The 14,474-nt window shown below is 49.4% G+C and overlaps 1 long non-coding RNA gene across 1 annotated transcript; it reads left to right on the plus strand.

The window, feature by feature from the left end:
* Positions 1–7,317: 7,317 nt before the first annotated feature.
* Positions 7,318–13,692, plus strand: LOC125917609 (uncharacterized). The gene is made up of 2 exons (XR_007456240.1): positions 7,318–11,892; positions 12,338–13,692. It is a non-coding gene; the product is annotated as an uncharacterized LOC125917609 (long non-coding RNA).
* Positions 13,693–14,474: the final 782 nt, after the last annotated feature.

The following is a 14,474-nucleotide window of genomic DNA, read 5'->3' on the forward strand; positions in this document are numbered from 1 at the left end:
CTTGTTATGATTGTGTGCTGGAGAGTGCTGTCTTTGGTGTCAAATATGTAGCCTGGCCATGACTAAGATAAGAAGTATTCTATTTTGGTGGAAGGCACCGGGCACCACATTAGCTACTTAAAAATAGTGGCGATCGAAACATCTCACGGCACAGATGCATGGTGACAACTCTTCATGGTCTCTAGCTCCAGCGTGAGGCTTCCCTACTAGCCGCTCACACAAGAACCCGAGGGCCGCGGCCACGAACCCGAGGGCCAGCTGAGGAGTGGATAGACAGAGCACGGTATATGGTGTATGGGAAATGAAAGAGTGTTCGTCCACAGGAAGGAACCAAGAACTGGTACATGTTCCAACATGGACGGACCTCAAAAATGTACTAAGTAAAAGCAGCAAATCACAAAACGCCACGTCCTGTAGGATCTCATTTTTATGAACTGTCCAGAAGGGACAAATCCATATGCAGAAAGTAGATTGGTGGTTGCCAGGGGAGAGGGGGTGGGGGGAGGATGGGCTGGAGAGCTAAAATGAACTAATGGGCGTGGGGTTTCTGTTGAGATGATGAAAATGCTCTAAATTTAGGTATGGTGGTGGCTGTAAAACTCTGTGGTTATGCTAAAAACCATTGAATTGTACACAGGTGGACTTTATGGCATGTAAATTATATCCTAATGAGCTGTTAAAAACGAAAAGGACATAAAAGCTAAATTATTGAGGAGTGAGCAGGCTGGATAATGATGTAGCTGGAAAACCTGGATGAGGGGCCAAGCCATGGAGGTTTTAAGAGGCGGTGTCTGGGAAGAGGGACAGAGGGCACCGCCTCGGAAGAGGGGGGCTCCCAGGCTGGGGACTAGACACCCAGTGCTTCTGATCCAGGTCAGCCCCCACGCCCCCCACCCCCAACACTGACAACCAGAGATCACAGGAGAGCTTGGGGCAGGGCACTTTTTGAAAGCTGATGACTGTAGCAAAAAATGTCATCATCACGTAGATAGATAGAGAGGCCTCAAGAAGACCCCAACAACGAAGCAAAAATGAGCACATCCAACTAGAGCTGTAGACCAAGAAGTGACTAGAATGAGCAACTAACTAACACAGGTAACCAGAAAACTAATTCTTTCTCTTTTTTTTTCCCCCTTTCTTTTTCAGACTATAGCCTTCGTTTTCCCTGGGTGAGTACAAAACTTAAACATTTTTTTTTCTGATGTGTAGTTAACAAAAAAAAAGGGGGTGTGGAATTTCATGGGATTTCGGTGTTAGCGAAGCATTATTTCTAGAGAAAGAGGGCCAGTATGATCAGCTGGTGTATTTGAATGTTATGCCTTAACCTACTTGAAGAGGCTCATATCATACTTTTGGTTACATCAGTGTGTGTGTGTGTGTGTGTGTGTGTGTGTGTGTGTGTGTTTGAAATCTGGCTTTGCTGTTCAGTCTCCTGAACTATATTGTTGAGAATACAATTTCAACCTGCTCTCCTTTCACTGATTTGTCTGTACTTTTCAAAGGGCCTCTCCTTATCTCGCTGAACACATTGGATGACTATTAGGGAACACAGAGGCACGTAATTGCATTGATGGTAATTGCCTCTTAAATTGATCTGCTTTGGGGGAAACTGCTGAAAAGGAGCTTTTCTGGAATGCACTTTGGGTTAAAAAAAAAAGAAACAGTGTCATTGTCACATCGTTTTATGCCTTTTGAGATCGAGGCAATGTTCCACGGCCCTGATGTCCTAGTACTTAGAGAAGGAAACACCACCGCCTTTTTGTGTTCTACTCAGTCGACTTACTGGTGTTAAGATCCCCCAAAGAGATCAAGGGAAGAAAATCTAAGAGCTCTTGAAGTGGCCGCAGTATGTGGGCAGGTGGCTCTGGGGGCACGGTGGTGCGTGTGCTAACGTTCGGTGAGTGCACCGGATGTAGGCGGCCAGGACGTTGTATTTCTCACATGCGTCACCTTGTATGAAATACTCTGACTCCCTCCTGAATTATTCTAAGGTCGCTGGGTCGATTGTTTGGCTTTGGCTTCCCCCCCTTTTGGTCTCGTGGCAGTGTTCCGTCTGGGTGTAAATGCTTACGGTGGTCCCGGTGCGATCGAATGCGTGTGGGTTGTACGCACTCTTGCTCCCTGTCTCAGAGGAATGCAGATACAGCCAGCGGTTTATCGAGATAGAGAATGGGGAAGGCTCCGTTTGTCACCTGCTAAGCTAATTGCGTTGACCCTCTTCTCTATGCCATCATTATCGGATGTGAATCAGTTTTCAATGGCATGATCTACTTCAGCAAAAGTCAACAGTGGGCTCCAAGAGCGGGAATATTACTGGAATCATATCCAGGGGTAGAGACTTACATACAAGAAGTCTTCAGTCCCTTAGTGCCTCAGAATCCTAAGCGAGAGGCATTGGCTCATCCATATTGGTTTCAATGGATATTAAACATGCTGTTCGTCAGGAGCACGGGCTCCCTATCTTGCTGGAATGAAACATTTGAGGGTCTCATCCCACAGACTCATCCCCTCCCCAAATACAAGATTGGGGTTATGATTTGTTATGACATCTGACCTTTACCCTCCTTGGCTCTTCACTCCACACCGATTCCTCCAAACCCAGTCTTGCCATTTGCCCATTCCAGAGTTTCCTGCCCTCTTGGCAACTCCACCTGCTCCCTGGCCATGTCACTCAACCTGGTCCCATCGTTCACCTCCCTTTCTTTCTTTCTTTTTTTTTTTTTAAGGTTTATTTATTTATTCTGTGAGAGAAAGAGAGAGAGAGAGAGACAGAGCACATGTGAGCAGGGGAGGCCCAGAGAGAGAGGGAGAGGAAGAGAGACTCCTAAGCAGGCTCCCCCCTGTCAGCACAGAGCCCGACATGGGGCTCAAACCCAAGAACTGTGAGATGACTTGGGCCGAAGTCAAGAGCCAGATGCTTCACTGATGGAGCCACCCAGCCCCCGCTTCACCTCCCTTCCAGGAGGAAAGTAAAGGTTGCTCTCGGAAGCTATGAGTTGTTAGGTAACAAGGGCTGCTTATTTTAGGAATTTTCTCTTCGATGCGAGGAAAGTCTGTTCCAAGCATAAGCCCCTGCTTTGGTGGCTACCTCATTGAAAGCCTTTGTTGGAATCTGCTGCTGGGGGCATCAGGGTTAGAATATCGGATGGCTCTCTTAGCCTAAACATTCACTGCTAAACATTTGAGTCTTGTCCCAGAGTTTCAGGATTTCCACTAACAGAAAGGAATTGATTTCTAATTTGTGGGCTTAGAAATTTGGTTTGGAGTCAGTTAGAACTAAATAAACAGCTCACTTTGGGCAGGGCAGGAGAGAACAAGCCCCCTGAGGTCGGTGACTGTCCCAAGCCATGGTGCTCAGGTGGTGGGGTGGCTGCAGGAGCCCAGTAGACACCTGCTGGGTGAGCCCAGGAGCCCCGGGCGCCCCCTCTGCTCTCAGCTGTCAGTCCCTTCCTGGGGTCATTGTAATGTATAAATGAGCTCACCCCGAGTTAGCAGGTAATAAAATTGATGTAATTAACATCATCGCAAAATTATGGCAGTTGTTTCCAACGTTTAAAGATGTCATTTAGGGGCGCCTGGGTGGCTCAGTAGGTTGAGCATCCGACTCTTGATTTTGGCTCGGGTTGTGATCCTAGGATTGTGGGAGGGAGCCCCGCCGTGGGTTCCACCCTGGGCATGGACCCTGCTTAAGGTTCTCTCTCCCTCCCTCCCTCTCTCTCTCTTTCTCTCCCTCCGCCCCTCCCCCTGCACACATGCATGTGCTCTCTCTCTCTCTCTCTCTCTCTCTCTCTCTCTTAAGATAAAAACATAAAAATAAGGGGCACCTGACTGCTTCAGTCTGTTAGGCATCCGACTAACAGATGATTTCACAGTCGTGGTTTCGAGCGGGCTGTGCACTGATCGTGGAGCCTGCTTGGGATTCTCTCTCTCCCTCTCCCTCTGCCCCTCGCCTGCTCACACTGTCTCTCAAAGTAAATGAATAAACTTTTTAAAAAATTGCAATTAAAAGTAAAAAGTAAAAATACCAAGCGGGCATTTAAGTGGGTAGTGATGTATGTCCCAGGACTGTAACAGAGAGCAAAGGAGTTCTTTTTTTCTAGCCACACACCCTGATTTTTCATTAAAAAAAAAAAAAAAGACGCTCTATATTAATATCTGGCCTTAAAAAAAAGAGTCCACTTTCCCCTGTTAAACTGGATTAAGAAGGGCCTTTTTAGCATGACCACCATCCCCCTGGTTTTCTTTTGTTTCTCCTTTTTGTACTATGTAAATACAGACTGGGGAAGTAATACTATAATTCATATCCACCATTGAACATGACCAAGGTCCCTCAACCCGACAACGCTTACGACTCTGTGGGTCTCCGTTGCCTTGTCTTTAAATAATGCAGTGGAATGTCAGAATTAAGAATTTATGCAAGACACGTAATTAAGGTTTAAATATCTTCTCCAGGCTCTGGGAGGTCTTGTTTTGTTATACCAAAGGGTATCCACCAGTGAGGAAAATTAAATGATACTGGAACTTGGCTGTTTCACTTTGGTTCTTGGAAATACCAAAGGGATAAAAGGCAATGAAATTAAAGTGCTGATATTAACAGTGAATTTTATTTTAAAATTAACTTGCGGTATTCATTCGCTAGCTGTCTCCTCTTTAATGATCTATCTTTCCTCCTCTATCAGTTTCCGTATGTGTGGTTTTTCTCTTCGAAGTCCCTTTTCTTCTCCGGTGTTGGCGGGAATGGCCACCAGGGCAGGAAAAGAAAAGAAGCATCTGAAGGTTTTTAAATGAGGTGCGGGGGCCTGGCCTGTGTTTGGCAAGGCAGGGCGGACCCCTTGGAACATGCCTTCTGACCACCTCAGCTGGGCCTCCGTTTCTGCAGGTGGTTTCTCTGCTGGGCTCTGCGTCTTCAGAAATGACAAGCGTGATGTATGATGTGCAGAGCTCACAAGACTTGAACACTTTCTCAGATATTTGACTTCGATTTCCTGCCTTTGCCCTGTTCTTGGGTTTTTATTGGCATCAGCGGATCCTCTGGGTTTCCTACCCGAGCAAAATGTGTTTCTCCCAACCGCGAAGAAGTTATTCTCCCGTAACTGAGATTGGAAGGTGACGGCACGTTGGAAGAATGCCTGCGGGCCGGCTGGTGACAAACGGATTCATCCCTCATTTGTTTCCATTTCCACCCCCCTCCCCCCAGGAAAGTTTCAACATTCTTCCAAGAAGTACCACCTAAAAGGGTCCGCTGGGTAATTGTTTGTCATATGCCAAAGCCATGGATATTAAGCGGTCATGGTTTCCACTTAGAGGAAATAGGAACACAGCTCTTCTATATAAACTCGTGTCTCGTCCCTGAGCTCCTGGGGACCCAGTTCAGAGCTGGAATTCTTCCACAAATCTTTTTCCAGCTGACAGGAAACCATGGATTCTCGCGGGCCGGGATGGCTCCCCAGCATCATCCCCGTAGGACCGGAGGTAAAGGGGCGCCGGAAAGGGGAACTTTCCTCGTCGCTTGGGATTTAGGCCGTGGTTGTTTGTGATATAATTCCTAAGGCGTTTAAAAATCCAGTGCAAGAGTATTAGCAGGAAGCGGTCGTTAAGGGAAAATTTGGCAAGCGCCTCCGTTCGCTTTGTCCAGCCCCGTGCAGGAAATCTGGGATTTATGCTTCAGGAAACTGTTTTAATCCACCGCAGCCGGGCCAAGTGGTGCCCAGGGACGGTGCCGTGGAGAGCCGGCTGCCTCAGGGCCGGCGGGTTGTCCGACTGCCAGGAATCCACGGTGAGGTCCACCTTTTAGGAAAACAATCTCCACTTGTTGTTGGGGCCCCAGGCTGACTGGGTGACACGTCAGAATCCCAGTCATTCTAAATGGGACGTTTCCTTTTTTTATTATTATTATTTTTTATAATCAGACCCACCCTCCTAACTTGCCTTATCAGCTAGATTTGTGCAGTGGCATTTTAGTTCAAAATGACACAGTGAGAACGTGGGAAGGACCTGGTCTGCAGGACAGTGAGTTGGTCCTTCAAGGAGCTTGTGATCAGGTGCACGAGGCAGGGCTGGCGTTCTGTGTGCCGGGCTTTCCAGCCTGTGCACTTCGGTGTGGAAACAGACGGTGTCCTCTGCCTGACGGTGGCGTCGGTCACACTGCGGGGAAGAGGACAGGAGGAGTATCAAACTTTTGGGATGTATGACTTTTTTTTAAATATATTTTTTTAATGTTTATTTGTTTTTGAGAGACAGAGAGAGAGAGAGAGAGAGCATGAGCAGGGGAGGGGACAGAGAGAGAGGGAGACACAGAATCCAAAGCAGGCTCCAGGCTCCAAGCTGTCAGCACAGAGCCCCTCGCGGGGCTCGAACCCACGAACCGCGAGATCATGACCTGAGCCGAAGTCGGACGCTTCACTGACTTAGCCACCCAGGCACCCCTAAATGTTTATTTATTTTTGAGAGAGAGGGAGAGACAGAACGTGAGCAGGGGAGGGGACAGAGAGAGAGGGAAACACAGAATCGGAAGGGGGCTCCAGGCTCTGAGCTGTCAGCACAGAGCCTGAAGTGGGGCTCGAACTCACGAACTGCGAGATCACGACCTGAGCCGAAGTCGGACGCTTCACCGACTGAGTCTCCCAGGTGACCCCTGGGTGTGTGACTTGCAGAGGTATTTCTGAGACCCCCGGGGCCACAGAATCGGGAATGAGGTCTGCACAATGTTAGGAGCCGGGACGGACCCCCATTCGATGCGGGAACTCGCTGGCCCCCAACTTTTAGTCCCACGGCCTGGGGGATGTCCCCACGTGAACTGGGACACTGGGCAACAGGAGTATAAATCCATTCTGTTCGAAGACTGACCCTCTGAGGTGACTTTTTTAAACAGCTTATTATGGTACAGAGTTTGGTATAAAATATTTAAGATGTCGGAAAACCCTCTGTGGAATTGCTGAACGAAAATCCGTCCTGTAACGGATTCTCTGAGTAGTTTTCCTTCTTGTTTTGAGTGGAAACAAGCAATAAGCAACAAGCCAGAAAAAAAAAAAAAATGGATTTGTGTGATTTTTATGATGGGGACTGATTGGATTCTAACAACTTTTTTTTTTTTTTTAATTTTTTTTTTCAACGTTTTTTATTTATTTTTGGGACAGAGAGAGACAGAGCATGAACGGGGGAGGGGCAGAGAGAGAGGGAGACACAGAATCCGAAACAGGCTCCAGGCTCCGAGCCATCAGCCCAGAGCCTGACGCGGGGCTCGAACTCACAGACCGCGAGATCGTGACCCGGCTGAAGTCGGACGCTTAACCGACTGCGCCACCCAGGCGCCCCTAACAACTTTTTAAAAATACGTTGGTGGCGTTTAACTGATCTCAAACAACCCCACCAAGACTGGTCTGCTGTCAGCAATGATAGAGGTTTTGTGTTCAAATACTGTACGTAAAAATATGTTGAAAGCCACCACGTTACCACGCTGTTGCTGCTGCTGCTGAGAAATGAATTTTTTAAAATCGTCATGTCGGTGGAAATTATTATTCACCAAAACAGGACTTGATCTATTTCCTGTTTTGCCACATAAGTTAAATGCCTTGTGCCGTTTATAATCACGCACACGCACGTAGAGCACTTTACGGTTTGCAGAGCTCTGGCTCACGACCTCACTCGGGCCTCCGAGATTCCTTGGAGGCAGCACAGGCGTGCGTTCTCACCTTCGCCTTGAAGAAGTGAAGACAGAGACCCAGGCCGCCTGGGAGAAGTGAGCGGGTAGGACAGTGGGAAGGGACCCGCCCGTGTGCAGCGGCCCCCGCCCTGGGGCACAGGTTCCCTCTGAAACCGAAAAGCCGGGCCACACTCATTCCCGACCCCCGCAGTGAGGACGCAGACCTGCCGAAAAGAAAGCAACATTTCCCATCATGAAAAACTATCCTTTTGCAGTTATGCGAGGCATAGAGGACAGCAATAAATGAGGACATGTCCCACGGGTCCGGCAAACGGCGTGCTGGTAGATAATTATATTTTGGAATGACTTTACGCTCAGTTGAGTTGATCTTGGCCAGCGTTCCGAGTGTTTCCACATGCTATGTGCTGACCAAATTCAGTTTTCTAATCTCTTTGCACACACTTGCCCGGCTTCCTCCCAGGTTTTGTCTGTTCCCTCCGCCGGTGTGCCTCAGGCGGCCCCTGTGGGCCCATAATCGTGCCGGGTGTTCAAAACCCAAGTGGTAGGTCCGAGTTTCCGGCTTGAGGAAATATTGCCGATAGGGCCTATGTCGGAATCCTTTCTTTTGGCAGGTGGGGTTGTGCGTTTTGCACAGAACCCTAGGAGAGGAATTTGGACAGACCTAGAGTGTGAGTGACTCAGACACGCCCCTTCATGCCCTGAGCCGTACCTTCTTGGTCTAAAAAAGTAAAGGGCTGGGTGACAATTTCTTTAAGGTCTCTTCTAGACGTGAAGTTGATGATCTAGGGCGATGCCTGTCTGGATGTGGCATTAACACAGGAATCTCCCTAAAGGAGCCACTGCTGTGAATCCACCAGTTACGTCCATCTCCTTCCCTCCCTGGAGGATGTCTGTCTATACCTCCTGATGTAAATGTTTTACAACCTTCGCTCGGGAAGGAAAGCAGCCGTCCTTTGCTGCTCTCTCTGCCTCTGCTCTTGTTTATGTTAGCTCCCACTGCCTCCAAAAGAACCAGGAAGCATAGAAAGCAGGGCCTTATTAGTGGGAGAACATTTTTTTTTAATGTTTATTTATTTTTGAGAGAGGTGGAAAAACAGAGCACGAGCAGGGAAGGGGCAGAGAGAGAGAGGGAGACACAGGATCCGAAGCAGGCTCCAGGCTCCGAGCTGTTGGCCCAGAGCCCGAAGCGAGGCTCGAACCCACAAACCGAGAGACCACGACCCGAGCTGAAGTTGGATGCTTAACCGACTGAGCCACCCAGGTGCCCCAGTGGGAAAACATTTCTGAAGGGCAGTCTTCTTCCCATGATGTTGTGCGCGTGCACAAATTAAAGACTGTGAATCCTTCGGCTCTGATTTTAAAACTTGAGCAGAAACACGAGTTAGTAAAACAAAGGCCCTTTCCCCACCGTTCTGAGACCCGTTCTGGCAAATGGTTCTGGGGGTTGCATGATGGTTTGTGGTACCCGAAGAAGTGATTCCCTGGGAAGGCAGATTGCTTAATCTTTTCAGAAACCATGGAAACCCCCTGGGGCCTCTCTGCTTCCCTCTGGTGCGAGTCCTCAGCAGAAGAACAGGCTGGAAAGTGCCTGTCGCGGGAAGAGGTTAGCGTCCTGAATGCACGCGGTGTGGGCAAGATCACCCTCAGAGCCATCACTGTTTCCAAGTCCTGTTTCTGGCTTCCTTCCAACGTGAAGTCACCGCCGACATTCTGTTGTGCTGTTTCCTGTTGTGGGTGGATTTATTTAATTTTTAATGAGTGATTCACAACCCATGGCTGTCTGTTTTTCCTCCTGCTGAGAATTAAGACATGTTTCCTTTAAAAAAAAAATTGTGCTATCATCTGGGCACCGTGGTGCTCGGCGTGTTTGGGACAGGGGGACATGGTGATACCACAGAGGGGAGGCATTTAGCCTCCCCGGGACTCTTATGAAACAGCAGTGATGAAATCATCCTGTGACTATGCTGCTCCAGGGTAGAGGCGGTCGGACCTCATTATACATCCCCAGACCCTCCTTTCTCTACAAATGTTGTTGAATGCCGTGTAGCTGTTTAAAAAAAAAAAAAAAAAATTCTTTTTTTCACGTTGCTACAAATCCATTCTGCTTGGAAAGCCACGTGGTCAGTCTCCCTCCCGGAGAGCCCAGTAATATAATCAGTTGCCACTCACTCAAGCTTCCTCCTCGTCTGCCTGTTTACTCCAAGCGGCCTCTGTCCACCCAGCTGGGCTCATGTGCCGCCTCTGGTCCATAACCTTAATGGAAAATAGCACCGGGAGGCGGGGGGGGGGGGGGCGCGCATCTTGGGGACCAGAGCTGTTGAGCTCCTGTCTCACGGTCACTCCCTGCCAGCCTGCTTCCACTCCTTGGCAGATCAGCATCGCTCCTTCAGATGGGTGGGGGGGTGCCTCCATCTGTACAGTGAGGCACTCCTGCCTGGCCTGGGCGTAGCCGGCCAAGCTCGTGCCCCACGCCTGGCACCAAGGACCCCAGCGTGGGGCTTGTGTACTGAGTCGGACCGCATCAGAAATCTTTTTTTTTTTTTTTTTTTTTTTTTTTTTTGCTTTTTTTAAGTAGGCTTCATGCCCGGCATAGAGCCCAACACGGGGCTTAAAGTCACAACCCTGAGATCAAGACCTGAGAGGAGATCAAGAGTTGGGTGCAAAACCGACTGAGCCACCCAGGCGCCCCCAGAAATCTAAATAGTGCATCAGGTCCACCTGGGTGGCTCAGTCGGTGGAGTCCACCTTCGGTTCAGGTCACAATCTCACGGTTCATGGGTTCGAGCCCCATGTCGGGCTCCATGCTGATAGTGGGGAGCTTGGGGCCTGCTTCAGATTCTGTGTCTCCCTCTCTCTCTGCCCCTCCTCATCCCCCGCTTGTGTTCTGTCTCTCTCTCTCTCTCTCTCTCTCTCTCAAAAAATAAAATAAACATTAAAAAAATTTAAATACTGCATCAGAAATACAAATATTACATCAAGAATCTAAGTTCCCAAGACGGCTCTCCAAGTACCTTTTCTAGAAATTCAGATACCATGGCAGAAATGCAGGTGTTGTACTCCAAGTCCAAATACCTGGTCAGAAATCCAAGTGCCTGGTTAGAAATTCAAGTAGCATGTAAGAAATCCAAATACTTCTCGTCAACAGTGCAAAAGTATTTGATGATTTCACTCCTATGTGGAATTTAAGAAACACGGCAGATGAACATAGGGGAAGGGAGGGAAAAATAAGATGAAAACAGAGAGGGAGGCAAACTGCAAGAGACTCCTAAGTACAGAGAACAAACTGAGGGTTGATGGAGGGAGGTGGGTGGGTGAGGGGTGGGCATTGAGGAGGGCACTTGTTGGGATGAACACTGGCTGTCGTATGTAAGAGGTGAATCACTAAATTCTACTCCTGAAACCAATACGACACTAGATGTTAACTGACTTGAGTTTGAATTTAAAAAAAATAAAATAAATCCAAATGCTTCTTTAGGGTTCTTTAGGAACCCAAGTACCACGTCTGAGCATTTGTCACTGTAGTGCGTATCGGGTCCTCATTTTTCCCTAGAATGTGTGGCCCCTTTTCTGAAATTCATTTTAAAAGTTAAAAAAAGGTAACTTTTATTTCAGCTGGGCTCCTATGCAGTTTGTAGAAACTTGTCTGTTGTCTGAGTCGGGGTGACCCTGGGAGATACGAAACAGTTGGCAGTCGCCCCTAGTCACACAGCGCAGTGAGGGTCAGTGGATGGCTGAGGAAGCTTTTTCGTGACGTCTCTAATCCAGATTCCGCGAAAGACCAAGAACCAGTGTCGGCGGGGTCTCGGCAATCCTGGTGGGAAGTTTCTTAAATCCACAGGAAAGGGTTTTCTTTGAGGATATGGTTAAAAGAGAATTAATTACATCCTCGTCTTGGGAAATGAAAAGTCAAATTAAGCGAATGGCCTGATGAAAGAGAGCTCCCGGTTCGGCTGTAGAAACTCGTCTTTTCTTGAACTCCTGTTTTCTGTTCTCCATGATTTGTAGAATATGGAAAACATCGCTGGAACGGTCGCCTGGTTGGCTAGGAGACAAGGGGACGGAGACCAAGCGAGTTGGCTCCGCGCCTGACTGTGACCTGCGGGACGCGGCAGCTCGAGGGGCGGCCAGTGTCCTCGCCGGGACCCAGCAGCTCCCCAGGTCCACGAACGATTGCGGAAGGAGGGGGAGTGCAAGAGTGGTCGGGCACGGGGAGCGGGGGAGAGCAGGCAGTGGGCAGAAAGAAAACTCCACCTGTGCCTTCTCCACGGTGCCTGGGCAGCACTTAGTGTGAACGGGGCCAGCTACAGAAGCTGTTGGATTGCTTGTTCAAAGTGTAGGACAAAAAGCCTTTTTCTTCCTTCTGTGGTCTCTCTCTGGACCTGTCATGCTGGGTTTTTTGGTTTTTGTTTTTTTGTTTTTTTTTTTTACCTTCTATTCAGTGTCATGGTCCCTGGGGTACGGGGGTACTCTAGGCAGCACAGACTGTCACAGATGCCCCAGACCGTGCCCTGCGACTTGGTAAGGAAGTGCACACATCAGGGGGCAGGAAGCAGGGAGTCAAGAACCAGCCCTGGGGGAGGTGGCAGCAGGTGGGCCAGGTGTAAGGCTGCAGGGTCCCAGAGCCCTGCGCCGTTGTCCCATCAGCCTGCGCCTTCAAAACACAGAAATTCAGAGGTAAAGTTATTACAGACTTCAAGACAGCGGCTACTGGGCGTGAAACCCCATGCACCGGGCCCTTCTGAGTGTGGGTCTCTGGGCGACAGCTCTGGTCTCTTACCCCCCACCCCCCCCACCCCACCGCCAGCAGCCCAGCCGTAAGAAATGATGGTCAGAGCGCTGGAATGTTCACTCCTGGATTTTGTAATAAGGGACTTCTGTTCCCGAGGAACGCGGTCCATTTCCAAAGAGTGTTTTATTTCTCTCTGCATCGTTAGTTCATAGGAAGGTCTTCCCTGAAACAGCCCTCGCTACCCAACCCCCAGCCCATGTCACGTTCTGCATTCTGCAGCCCTGTTTCACTTTCTTTATGTTGTCGTTCAAGCCCTAGTGCGAGGGTGCACTCTGTCCCCTGCGGGAACGTAGGCACACCAGCGAGGGCACAATGAGGGAGTGTGTGTTTATTATTCCTTACGCTGCCTCACATCCTTTTTGGAGCAAGGTGGATATAAATACACAAATGAAGTCAACTGGCACCCCGAAATGCAGAGTGCAGAGTGGGGGGGCTTGCCAGAACTCGGGCATACCTGCCAGGAGACCGATGACAGCAAAACAGTCATGTGCCTTTTGGGGCCTCCATTTGAAGGACTTAAGACGGGTCCCCGAGGCCCCTAAATTCTCAGGGTCGGCGGATCCAGAATCACACCACGGGATTACTCAGCTCGCACCACGAGATTACTCAGCTCGGCTAATGGCCCAGAGCCTGCGGTGGGGTTTGAAAGTGGACGGCCCCCAAGGCTTTCTGGGGTTTCATAAATAGCTTCGTGCGATAGGTTGTTATAAACACGTCAAAGCCTTGTTTTCCTGTGACACTGCAATATTTGGTGAGTTCTTCTGGATGGCATAGCAGAATGGCTGAAGTAAACATTGCCTGGAGTGGTTGAGTTTGCTGAGCGTTGGGGAAAACTGTCAGGTCAGGAACCTAATCATTCTTACATGCCTCATTTGTCATTTCTTTTTTTTTTTTTTAAGTTTATTTATTTATTTTGAGAGAGAGAGAGAGAGTACGAGCAGGGGAGGGGCAGAGACAGTGGGGGCAGAGAGAATCCCAAGCAGGCTCCTTGCTAACGGCAGAGGGGCTCCATCCCACAAACCTCAAGGTCATGACTTGAGCTGAGATCAAGAGTCAGACGCTCAACCGACCGAGCGACCCAGACGCCCCGCCCCCATTTAGCATCTCTGCCCATGTTTACACTCATTCTCCACACGCGTGCGCACACACGCTGGGAAGAAAAAACCCCAGACCGCCTTGAAGCAAATGGACGTGACCTCTCTTTCTAGAATGCGTGTTAGTAGGAAGTAGGGAGCTTTCTGTGAGAGCTCAGCGAGGCGTGCACCCCACCTGCGTCTGCCTTAGCTGACGGCCCTGGCGTTGAAAGAGTCTAGTGTCTCTGGGAAAATTCACGTCGTGGACATCCTGTTGCCAGGAAGCAGCGCCACTCACTTTTCGTTTCAAGATGCTGTGAAGTCTCGTGTGTTATTCCCAGTGTGGACGTGGAGCCATGAACGATGTCTAATGATTTGGAAGGGGAGAGAGCCGGAGGAGGACACGCGATGCCGGAAGCTTCCGTTGCTCAGCAACGTGTAATTTCACCTGTGTTTCATCAAAGGCAGGTAAATGGGCAAAGCCCATTTAGTACGGGTGGCACATAAAGGGGAAGATCGCAGCACCTGCCCTGTTCAAATCATTGCTTCCGCCGTGGAAAATAAGCAGCAAAGGACAGATCCGGGCGGGTCGGACACCGGTGGGCGCACCGGAAGGGCGGGCAGTGCAGCGATGCCCCATTCTTCTGCATCATACTAACTTAGCAATAAAGCACATCGAGTTGCTCAAGTTTCTAACTGTACAATCTCTGGCCTAAGAAGCCCCTTCCCGAAGGTTCACCGCTGAGGCCACCCCTGTTTTCCTAAGTGTGGCCCCTCAGTATGGAACCCATGTCTGTGCAACTGCATCCGTCCAGGATACCCCACCTCCCCGGCCCCAGCTTCCGCTGTCCGCTTCCTTGAATGTCGGCAGCTCAGCTCACGAAAAGTCTTCCTTCCAGTGAAGAAACCCATATGCCCTCAGGCTCTGCAGTCACAGAAACCGGGCTGG

This window comes from Panthera uncia, unplaced genomic scaffold (assembly GCF_023721935.1).
Source record: "Panthera uncia isolate 11264 unplaced genomic scaffold, Puncia_PCG_1.0 HiC_scaffold_2084, whole genome shotgun sequence".
NCBI classification, from domain to species: Eukaryota; Metazoa; Chordata; class Mammalia; order Carnivora; family Felidae; genus Panthera; species Panthera uncia.